Raw genomic sequence first — 12,199 nt, 5'->3', positions numbered from 1 at the left:
CTTCCTTCCTTCCTTCCTTTCTTCCTTTCTTCCTTTTCTAGTTTAGTGTTAGGGTTTTTCCTTTTTTTTAAACTGAAGTATAGTCAGTTTACAACGTGGCATCCCAGTAGCCTTCTAACCAGGCTCCCTGCTTCGATGCTTGTCCTCCTAAATTGTTCTCCTACACACCATTCTCAACACAGCAACCAGAATGATCCTTTAAAATCATGAATCAGGTCATCTCATTCCCTTGCTCAAAATCCTCCAGTGGCTGCCCATCACATCTCATTAGAATTAAATCTGAAGTCGTCTTTCTCACGGCCTCTGGTGACCACTCCAAAATTATATCCTTCACTCTTTTGGCCACTTAGTCCTCCCAGACTCCTAGGCCCCGGTCCTGTTCCTTGAACACTGAGCTCTGCCTCAGGCCTTTGCACAAGCTGGAGCCTCTGTGAGGAAGAATCTTCCTTTGCTTCCTCATGTTTTGCACCTCTCAGCAAATGTCACCTTGCGGGGGATTTCTCTGACCACCCAGTAGAAAACGAGTCTTTATCCTATCACCTGGACCTTATTTTTTTGCCACTATTACCTGACATTATTTGTTTGTTTACTTGTTTGCTCCTTGTTTGTTTCCCCTGTTAAAATATAAGCTCTAGATTATTGGATTTTGGGGTTCTTTAGGTGGGGAATGATATTATGGTTATAATTAAAGAATATTTACCTTTTAGAGGCATATGCCCTTGTATTTATGGATGAAATAACTTGATGTCTTGGATTTGCCTCAAAATAATATAAAGGGCAGAATGGAGAGGTAGTGTATTATTGAAAGAAAGCTATGAGTTGATCTTGTTTAAGTTGGGCGAGGGGCAGATAGGAGTCATACTGTCTTCTCTAGTTTTGTATATGTTTAAATTTTTCCATAATGTGAAATATAATTCATATTTTATGGCGAGACAAGAAAGATTTAAACATAAAAAAATTCTCCTGTGCCTTTGGCCACCTCTCTCCCTGCACTGTGCATGGTTTATCTGCCTTATGCATCAACCAAACGGTCTTCATTGGCAGGAATACCTGCTCAACCATAAAGACCAAGAGCATCTGAGATGCTCTTCCTGGGCTATAATTCTCAAATTTGGCCAAATAAAATTTTCCATTTCTTTCTTAGATCAACTGATTAATTTTTCATCGACAGTAGTGACAAATATACAACCTTTGCTTGTTTCTCCACCATTGTCTCCTTTATGCCCAGAACAATACTTGGCATATAGAAGGAATTCAATAAATTTATATTTGGAAGAGGTACTGGGGATTGAACTCAGGATCCCATGCATGCTAAGCGTGAGCTCTACCACTTGAGCTATTACCCTCCTCACTGTGATGATTAATTTTCTGTGTCAACTTGACTGGCCACAGGGTGTCCAGATTAAACATTATTTCTGGGTGTGTCTGTGAGGGTATTTCTGGATGAGATTAGCATGTGAGTCGGTGGGCTCAACAAAGTAAATTGTCCTCCTCCACATGAGCTAGCATCATCCAACCTGTTGAGGGCCTGAATAGGCCAAAGGCAAAGAAAGGAGGAGATTCACCCCTTTCTGCTTCCTATCTACCTGCTTGAGTTGGGACATCTAATCTCCTCTTGTCTACCCCTCAGATTGGGATTTTAATTACTGGATCCCCCTGTTCTCTGGTCTTTGGACACAGACTGCTTACACCACCAGCTTTCCTGAACCTGGACTCCCCAACAAAGTATCACTGGATATTGGAGGAAAACTCAGCATGAAAGCCATAGACAATAACAAACAGATGATGCAAGGAGCAGAAGAAAACGTCCGCCAAATTACAATTCCTATACTCAGAGAAATAGGACCTAACTCTGAGGCCAGGTATTGGCCCCATTAGGTCATATCATTCACTGGACTCAAAACCAAATTCCTCCCATTTCCCCAGACAAAACCAAACTCCTGTTCCCCATTTCCAGCCATGGCCATAGTAGCCTCCTGTCATAGCTCCATGCTCTCAATGACCCAGGCCTGAGACCGTCATCTTTTCCCTCCTTCTCCATTTTCAGCCCCATATCCAATTCCTGTTATCTGCCATCACCAAGTCCTGCTGTTACCTGAAAGCTGGATTTGCCTTTGGTGGGTGTCGAGCCAAAAAACACAACCAAGCCAGAGATAAAAGAGAAGAATCTGTAACTTGCAGCAAGTAAGGAGAACACTAGGGATCTTTCCCAAAGCAGTGTCTCCCCAACAGCAACGTCGGAGAAGTTTTAAGCTAAGGGAGGGTACATTCATATTCAGGAAGGGGCTTGAGCAAAGGAGAAGTCAGGTTAAGAATTGGGGCAAATGTCGACAGAGTCCAAGCTTTAGCTGACTGAAGTCCCAAAGGTCAACATCATCATTCCCTTCTCTGCCTGGATGGGGGCCATAGTTCCTGCAGAACTCAAAGACGTGTGTCAGATTGTTAGGTGTATCCCTTGAGGAGAAAATAGGACTGTGTTTTATGGCTGAACTACCATTTCTTGACTGATTTTCCTTTCCTCCTGCATCCCCTTACTTCCCTTTAGAACATTAATTACTGAGACCTGTTCAAGGGCAAGCATTGTGGCCAGGCTTAGATCAAAAATGGCTAAAGCGGCTTCTTTTATGTCAAGAAAGCTATGCCTGGTTCTCTTTCTCTGGGGACCCCCAACCATATCTGTTTAAACTGTTGGTTTTACATCTGAAAGTTGTCTCACAGCTGTCTTCTTTCTATCCCATAGTGCTGCCTTATGCCAGAACTATTCACCTCTCTCCTGAGTCACTGCAGTAGCCTACCAATTAATGATCCTGTCTGTGACCTTCCATCCCTTCATTTCTGTCCCCAAAGTTGTGTTTTATAAAACAAGGGGCTGATCATGTTTCCATCCTGCTCATGAGCCTCTGATGGTTCTCCACTGTATAAAGCAGTGGTCCCTAAGGCTGGCTGAGTGAGCACCACAATCACCAGAAGAATTTAAAAAAATATATACTGGCCACAGGGAAGTGCTCAGGTAGACCTTCTCCTATGGTACCCTCTGGTGGCAACTTCATGCAATGGCCAATCTTCATTTTGCCCACAAAATTCCCTCTGAGATTCCAGTTCAGATAGTTATGCCTGTTGGTTGGGGGAAACACTAGCTTAGCAAATAGTCTGAACTCTTATATAAAGGCATCAATCCATCTCTCTGGCTTTTTCCCCATAATATCTTCTTTTCCTCACCATCCCTCTTGGTGCCCCTTTAGCCACACTGGACCAGCCTGTATTTTTGCATGTTAATGTGTTTATTGATGCTTTTCCTCTGCCTGGAATACCTCCCCAACTCCACTTCTGCAGGATAAAACTTTCACATCATTTAAGGCTCATTCAAATACCCATTCCTCTAGGAGACCTGCCCAAATTGAACTGATCTGTCTTTCTCTGGGTCCTCACAGCATTCCTTACTTCCTCAGGGAAGCCTTCTCAAACTATGTGCTATCATAGTTACTGGTGTTTTGTCTTATGTGACAGTACTTAATGATTATATATTTATTTGTAAGAATTTTTTAAAACTTTTTTTATTGAGTTATAGTCATTTTACAATGTTGTGTTGTAAGAACTTTTTAGAAGTCTTTATCTCCTACTATAGTGGAAGTGCCTTGAAGGAAAGGGCCATATCTGTTACCATGTGCAGTTGATACATAAGATAGATGTTCAGTAACATTTGTTGACTGTGTGAATGGATGTCTTTGAAATGGCCATATATTCAGCTTTGTAGAGTGTGTTATTGTATATACATTTGGATTGCTATTAGGTCACAGGCTTTTTGAAGGGACAGATAATATTTCTTATGTCTTTGTAGTCCACCCTCATCCCCACCTAGATCTGTGCCTGGGATAGAGTAGGAGCTTAGATAAAATTGTCCCACCAGTACCACAGGAGAATGCAGATTCCAAGAGAGCCAAGACCTCTCCCTTGCTATATCCTCAGGGGCCAGAATAGTGCTTGGTTCCTGGCATTTGCTTAGGAAATATTTGTTGATATTGATGTTGTTGTTAATTACCAGATGGATCCTTCTCCTATAGTACCTAGTGGTACGAACCACCAATCTTTTTCATTTTATTCCTAAATTTCTCTTTTCCCAATGAGATGTGTTTCCTGTATGAGTGTGCTAAAGGGTGTCTTGAAGCAAGGTAAGATTCTCCTTGATAATTTCCTAGGCATCTGGAGAAAGTGATTTCTGAGCTGAGTCTGGAAGGACGAGTAGAAGTTAATCCAGAGAATACACCAAGTAAAGGAAACAGCTTGCCTGAAAGGCACACCAGTGAGAGTGTGATTTAAATTCAATGTGATGGAAGTGTGCCATGCTCTTGACCAAACACTGAGAGATGCAAAAAGAAATGTAGAATCACAAAGAGCTTTAGTGCCATACTCAGTAAATTGTCTTGAAAGTGTTGGGCAGTTTTAAGCAGAACAGTGATTGGATCTGGCAGCATTAGTAGGACGGAATGGATTGAGCAAATCTGGAGGCAGAGAGCAGTTAGGGGGTGATTAGAGTAGTCAAAACAAGGATTAAATAGGAACTAAAAGAAAGCAAGAGGGGTAAAAATGGAAAGATGATGGATTCAAGGTATATTTATAAAATATATATGCTCCATGAACACTTGTATGTCTAGAAAATTACTTGTAGAAATAATTGCATAGTGCTTAAAGACAAATGAATAAAGATATTTATTACAGCATGTTTCTGCAATAGTTAAAAATTGGACACACTCTATATACCATCAATACGGGGTTGACTACTTAAGGTGTAACTAATCAAAGCACGCAACCTTTAAAATAATGCTGGATAAAAATAAAAATGAAATATTAACTAAAACTGAATTATAGATATTATGCATAATATCATATTTTTCTTTAAATGTGTATAACATATGTGTGTTGTGTGTTGGTATATATGCCGAAAGAAATTCTGGAATGATTTACAGAAAGGCTCTCTACCATGTTTATCTTTGGAGAATAGGGTCGGGGTGACGGGCTTTTACTTTCCAATTTATAAACTTGTGTTTTCATTTTTTTTTTTAATGGACAACTAAATGCAACATATGAGCCTGGATTAAAAAAAAACATTATTTTCTCTTTCTATAAAGGACATTTGTGGGACAACTGGTGAAATTTGAATAAGGTTTCTAGATTAGACAATAGTACCATATCAATGTTAATTCCTTGATTTTGATAATGGTACCATGTTTATGGAAGAGAATGTCTTTGTTTATGAGAATTGCACATTGAAATATTTAGGGGTAATAGGGCATTATGTCTGCGACTTATTCTCAAGTGGAACAGAAGAAATATTAATAGAATATCAAAGCCAACGTGGTAAAATGTTAACATTTGGGGAATCTGGATTAAAATAAACAGGAATTCTCTATTTGCACTTTTTTGTAGGTCTGAATTTATAAAATTAAATGATTTTTAGAAGGGTATAGGACAGAATATAAAGTATACTACCATTTGTGTGTGGGGAAATGGAATGTATATATATGCATATATTTGTAGCTACATAAATGATATGTAGACAGATAAACAAGAACTAGCACTTTTAATGACCTTTAGAAATGAGAATTTGGCTGGGAATGGAAAAAAGAAAGACTAATTTTTCATTGCGTGTCTTTTGATAACTTTTGAATTTTCACTAAGTAAATAATTTTCCCATCAAAAATAAACATAATTGAAAACTAATAAAACATTTTGCATAGTCTACTCAAAAGTAGAGAGAGGAGTACTATAAATTCTCATATCGCAGAATCACTATCCACATTCTACAATGATCAGAATCAAAATCTTTGCTTTATCTGTCCTTTTCTCCATTTCTTTTGTCTTCTTCGCTGAATTTTAAAGAAAATCCCAGTCATCATTCCATCCTACATATCTCAGTAAGCATCTCTTTAAAATATGGACATTTTCTCACTACAAGGTCAATATCAAAACTAACAATGATAATTCTTTGATATCGGAGTTCTTAAAGACCTTCTTTACATGTATACTGGGGTTGATCAAATAAGTAAATGTATAATGGGTGTTGGAAGCCAGAGTTCTCCACTGTCAGAAAGAGAAGAGGGGGAGAAAGCAAGAAGGGAAGGCTGGAATGAACGATGTGGTACTGGATTAGAGTCGTAGACATCAATATGAACTCATGTTTAGCTTAATATACGTACAGATAAAGAGACAGAAACACTGATAGATAAGTGTATCCATGAGTTAGTATACATAACATGTTACCTAGTTCTGTCCACTGAGAGGGCCTGGAAGCAATGACATTCCCATAGCAATGAGGGTACCTATGCCCAAATTGTGGTTTCAAAATACCATTCTCCAATAAAGGCAACCAAGGATCCTCAGAGAAATGTCTAATTTTAGAGCTGGGGCAAAGAGAATACAAAATAAGTCTGGAGCATCTGGTACCAAAAATGGAAGGAAGTGTTTAAAATTTTGAAGAGATGTAGGAGTCAACCTGAAAGAGCTCCCCAATGGCCAAATGGAATAATTTGAGTAACAAATAATGTAACATTAGATTATAATCCAAAGTATAAAATAAATGTACTTGAGTCCATACTGATATAAATAAATGACTGAACACATAACTAAATGGTGGAGTAGAAATAAGAATTACAAGTAAAGTATGGAGATACTCTTCTTTACAAGAGGTGGTGCTTAACCACTTCTTGCTCTCTTTGAGGGTAGGCTAGACTTGTCTTGCTTCCAAAGAATACAGAAAGGGGAAAACATGAACTTTAAAGTGGAGAAACCTGGAAAACACTGCCTTAACCAAGTGGTAGTCATTTCTACATGGTGGCATCACAGTGTTGTGCAACCATCACCTTTAGTTCCATAATTTTTCATCACCTCTAACAGAAATTCTGTACCCATTAATCAACAACTCCTATACTCTCTCCTAGTCTCTGTTAACCTCTCATCTATTTTCTGTCTCTGTGAATTTGACTATTCTATATATTTCATGTAAATGGAATCACATAATATTTGTTCTTTTGTGTCTGGCTTACTTCATTTATAATAATGTTTCCAAGGTTCATTCGTGGTGTCCCGTGTATCAGAACTTCACTCCTTTTTATGGCTGAATAATATTCCATTGTATGTGTATGCCACATTGTTTATCCATTCATCTGTTGATGAACACTTGGATTGTTTCCATCTTTTGCTTATTATGAATAATGCTCCATCAATATTGTGAACATTAATGTATGAGTATTTAAATCCTTGTTTTCAATTCTTTTGGGTATATAGGAGTGGAATTGCTAGGTCATATGGTAGGGTACTTCTATGTTTAACTTTCTGAAGAACCACAAAATTTTCCACAACAAAGGCATAATTGTACATTCCCACTAACAATGTACAAGGGTTCCAATTTCTCTGCATCTTCCCCAACATTATTGTCTTCTTAAAAAAATTATATCCATCTTTATAAGTGTGAAGTGGTAACTCATTGTGGTTTTGATTTTCATTTCCTTATTGAGAAATGATATTGAGCATATTTCTGTGTGTCTGTTGGCCATCTGTCTTCTTTGTACAAATGTCTATTCAAGTTCTTTGCCTATTTTTTAACTGAGTTGTTTGTCTCTCTGTTGTTGAGTTGTAGGAGTTCCTTGTATATATCAGATATATGATTTGCAATTATATTCTCCCATTCTGTGGGTTGCCTTTTTACTCTTTTGGTAGTGTCCTTGGATGCACAAAAAGTTTTAATATCAATGAAGCCCTTTTATCCATTTTTTCTTTTATTGTCTGTACTTTCTTCATATTTAGAAACCACTGCCAAATTCAAAGTTATTAAGATTGGTCCCTATATTTTCTTCCAGGAATTTTATAGTTTTTGCTTTTACATTTAGTTCCTTTTTTAGTTAATTTTTGTACATAGTGTAAGGTAAATTTCCAACTTTATTCTTTTTCATGTGGATATTCAGTTTTTCTTGCACTATTTGTTGAACAGACTGTTCTTTCCCCCATTGAACAGCCTTGGCATCCTGGTTGAAAATCAACTGACCATAGACGTGAGAGTTTATTTCTGGATTCTCAGTTCTACTCCAATGCTCTGTATGTCTATACTTATGCCAGCACCACACTGTCTGGCATAAGTAGTAGTTTTGTGTGGCAATGGTAGTTTTGTGTGGTTAGTTTCAAAATGGAGAAATGTGAGTCCTCCAACTTTATTCTTCTTTTCAAAGTTGTTTTGGCTATTCTGGCTCCCTTGAAATTCCATATGAATTTTAGGATGGGTTTTTCAATTTCTGTAAAAAACACCACTGGGGTTTTGATAGGGATTAGAATCTGTATATCACTTTGGGTAAATTTGTCAACACTGTTAAGTAGTTTTCCATGTACAAGTCTTGCATCTCCATGGTTAGATTTATTTCTAAGTATTTTATTCTTTTTAATGCTATTGCAAATGGAATTGTTTTCTTAAAGACAGCTGATTTTTGACAAAGGCTATTTAGTTGAGAAAAGCCAATCTTTTCAACAAATGGTGCTGGAACTATTGGATGTCTTTATGTAGAAAACAAAAACAAAACCAAAACAAGACATACGCACACAAGGACTTTAATGCATATCTCAAACCATATAGAAAAATTAACTCAAAATGGATCATTCTTAAAAGTAAATACAAGACTGTAAGTGTAAATTTCAAGAATTTTAGAAGAAAATATGAAAGGAAATCCTTTTGTCCTTAAGTTAGGCAAAGACGTCTTAGATATGGCACCAAAACATGCTCTATTAAAGGACAAATTGATAAATTAAACTTCATAAAAAGTAAAAACTTAAGGGGGGATGGGAAATGTAGGGATAGAGGATTAAGAGGTACAAACTATTATGTATAACATAAACTACAATGATATGTACAATACAGGGAAGATAGCCAATATTTTATAATAACTAAATGAAGTTACCTTTAAAATTTTGAATCATTATGTTGTACATCTGTAACATATAATACTGTACATCAACTATAGTTCAGTAAAAAAAAAAAAATATATATATATATATATATAAATAAAGTAAAAACTTTCTGCTCTCCAAAACCCACTATTAAAGGACTGAAAAAGACAAGCCACAGACTGGGCATATACTTGATAGAGAAGTTTCTTCACAATATATGTAAAACTCTCAAAGTTGAATAATACAAAAAAAGCCCCAGCTAAAAAAGGGCAAAAAAATTTTACCGATACTACACAAAAATGAAAGTACACTCAACATTATTAGTCATTAGGAAAACAAAATTAAACCACAATGAGATACTACTACACATCTTTAGAATTAATAAAAATAAAAAGACTGAACATTCTAAGTTCTCGCAATAATGTGGAGAACCTGGAACTCTCATACATTGCTTGTGGGAATGGAAAATGATAAAATCACTTTGGAAGAGTTTGGCAGTTTCTTCAAAAGTTAAACATATACCTGTCATACCTACTATATGATCTAGCCAGTCAGCTTCTAGGTATTTACCCAACAGAAAAGAAGGTATATGTCCAAACAAAGACTTATACATGAACATTTATAGCAACTTTATTTTTTATATCTCCAAACTGAAAACAACTTAAATGTCTATCAACAGACGACTGGCTAAACGAATTGTGTCTTATCCATATGATAAAATACTACTCAGCAACAAAAATGAAAGAATTAGTGAATTAAGCAACAATATGGATGGATCTTGAAATCATTATGCTGAAGGAAAGAAGTCAGACAAAAAAGAGTGCATACAATTCTTCTATATAAGCCTCTAGAAAATGCAGATTAATCCGTAGTGCTAGAAGTACCTGTGTTACCCAGGTAGAGAAGTGTGGGGAGGGTTGGGAGGGACGGTTTACAAAGGAGCATGAAGAAACTTTTGGGGATGATGAATATATTCACTATCTTTATTGTAGTGATTGTTTCAACGGTGTATACAAATGTCAAAACTTATCAGATTGTACATTTTAAATATATACAGTTGACTGTATGTCAATTCTATCTCAGTAAACTTGTTTAAAAAGTTACCAGTCTGATTACAGTTAAATTCATTGGTTTCAGTCCTCACTTTTTAGGAATCTTTTTTATTTTATTTTATTTTTTATTGGAGGCACTGGAGATTGAACCCAAGACCTCGTGCACACTAAGCATGCATGCTACCACTGAGCTATATCCTTTCCCCCAAGGAATGGCTTTTTAATTCTATTTCTTGATATGTAAAACAATTATATTTCCAAAGACAAAATTATATAGCAAGTTAAATTCAGGAAAATCTTCCTTTCATACTGTCACTTCTACAATGTTCTCTTCCCATCTCTATAGGTAATCTTTTTTCCAGTAATTTGTGTTTTATTTTCTAGTGTTTCTTTTTGATATACATTTATATCTCCCCTCTCTAAAACAAAATTACATATTATGTAAACTTCTACATCTTTTATTTTCACTTAACAGTAAATTCTGGAAATTGCTTCATATCAGTGTATAAAGATCTTTCTCATTTCTCTTTATATCTGCATAATATTCAACTGTGATTTGTCACTAAAAAGCATTTAGGTTGTTATCAATCTTTTGCTGTTATAAACACTACTTGCAAAAAATAACCTTGTTCATAAGTGATTTCATATTTTTGCCAATGCATCTTTGGGACAGATTCCTGGAAGTAGGACTGCTGAATTAAAAATAAATACAACTGTAATTTTCCTAGATAGTGCCACGTTCACTAGAGTGTTTGCACTGTTGAGCATTCTCACCAGCAATATATGGGTGTATGTTTCCCTCTAACCTTGACAAAAGAGTATGTTATAAAATACTTGGATTTCTGCCAGTCTGATAGATGGAAAGTGGTATTTTGATGGAGTTTCTATTTGCTTATCCCACTACAAGTGAGGTTGAATATCCTTTAATATGTTCAAGGCCATTAAAATTTTTTTCTGTGAATTGTTTATATCTTCTGCTGAAATTTCTATTGTCATTGGCTTTCTCTTTTTAGAAGTTCTTTGTATATTAAAGCTTTTGTGATCTTTGTGATACAAGTTGATGATGTTATTTCTCAGTTTGTCACTTAGTTTCTTACTGCATCTATAGTGGGTTTTCTGTGTGTGTGAGAGACAGAGAGACAGAGAGCGAGAGAGAAATTTTCCCATCCAAGAGGAAATCTTATATTTTTATGTAGTCAAATTTATTAATCTTTTCTTTTATTGCTTTTAGATTTTTGGATACTAGGAAGATTTCCTCTACTCTTAAGTTATATAGTATTCACCCATGTTTTCTTCCAGTACTTGAATATTTCATTTTTATACTTAGATTTCTAATCCATTTGAAATTTATCTTGGTGAACAGTATAAGATACAGACCCAATTTTATATTTTTCCGAATGGCTATCTAGTTGTCTCAACTCTTTATTAAAAACTCAATCTGCAAATACTAACTACTATGTGTAAAATAGATAGGTCTCCTGCCCTATAAATTGGGAGTTTGGGATTCGCAGATACTAACTGCTATATATGAAATAAATAAACAACAAGGTCCTACTGTACACAGGGAACTATATTCAATACCTTGTAATAGCCTATAATAAAAAGGAATATGAAAAGAAATATATATATAACTGAATATGCTGTACACTAGAAATTAACACATTGTAAACCGACTATACTTCAATTAGAAAAACACAAAAACCCTCAATCCCACCCCGCCCCCACTGAGTTCCTTACCTTTATCACAAATTAAAAATTCCAAATCTATATGGTTCTATTTCTGGACTTTCTAGTCTATTTTACTAGTCTGTATGTTTATCCATGCACCAATAGCACATTTTTAACTTATAGAGAATTTACAATATGTTTTAATGTTGAGTGTGGCTAGCTTCCCACCCACATGACCCTGGATGATGTTCAGGGTTTTCCTGAATATTCTTGTTGGTTTAGTTATTTTCCATATGAACTTTATAATCAATTTGTTTAACTCTAGAAAGCAAGCTATTTTTTTATCATGTTAAATTTATAAATTAACTTAGGGCAAACTGACATCATTATGATGTTGACTCTTTCTATCCAGCATCATGATGTTGACTTGCTTTTTTATTTATGTTGACTTTTGTCTCTTTCAATAATGCTTTAAAGTTTTCTTCATATATATTTCGATAAGTTATGGCCTAAATATTTTATCCTCTTTGATTCTATTTTAAATAGTCTTC

The 12,199-nt window shown here is 35.7% G+C and overlaps 1 protein-coding gene across 8 annotated transcripts in view; it reads left to right on the top strand.

Annotated features, from left to right (window-relative positions):
* The window catches only part of RNF212B (ring finger protein 212B), a 57,940-nt gene that overhangs the window by 5,401 nt on the left and 40,340 nt on the right, over nt 1-12,199 (top strand). The gene's annotated exons all lie outside the window — the stretch shown is intronic.

Source organism: Camelus bactrianus, chromosome 6, assembly GCF_048773025.1.
Source record: "Camelus bactrianus isolate YW-2024 breed Bactrian camel chromosome 6, ASM4877302v1, whole genome shotgun sequence".
NCBI lineage: Eukaryota > Metazoa > Chordata > Mammalia > Artiodactyla > Camelidae > Camelus > Camelus bactrianus.
The sequence above is the reverse complement of the archived record's forward strand: the minus strand, read 5'-3'. Positions and strand labels throughout refer to the sequence as shown.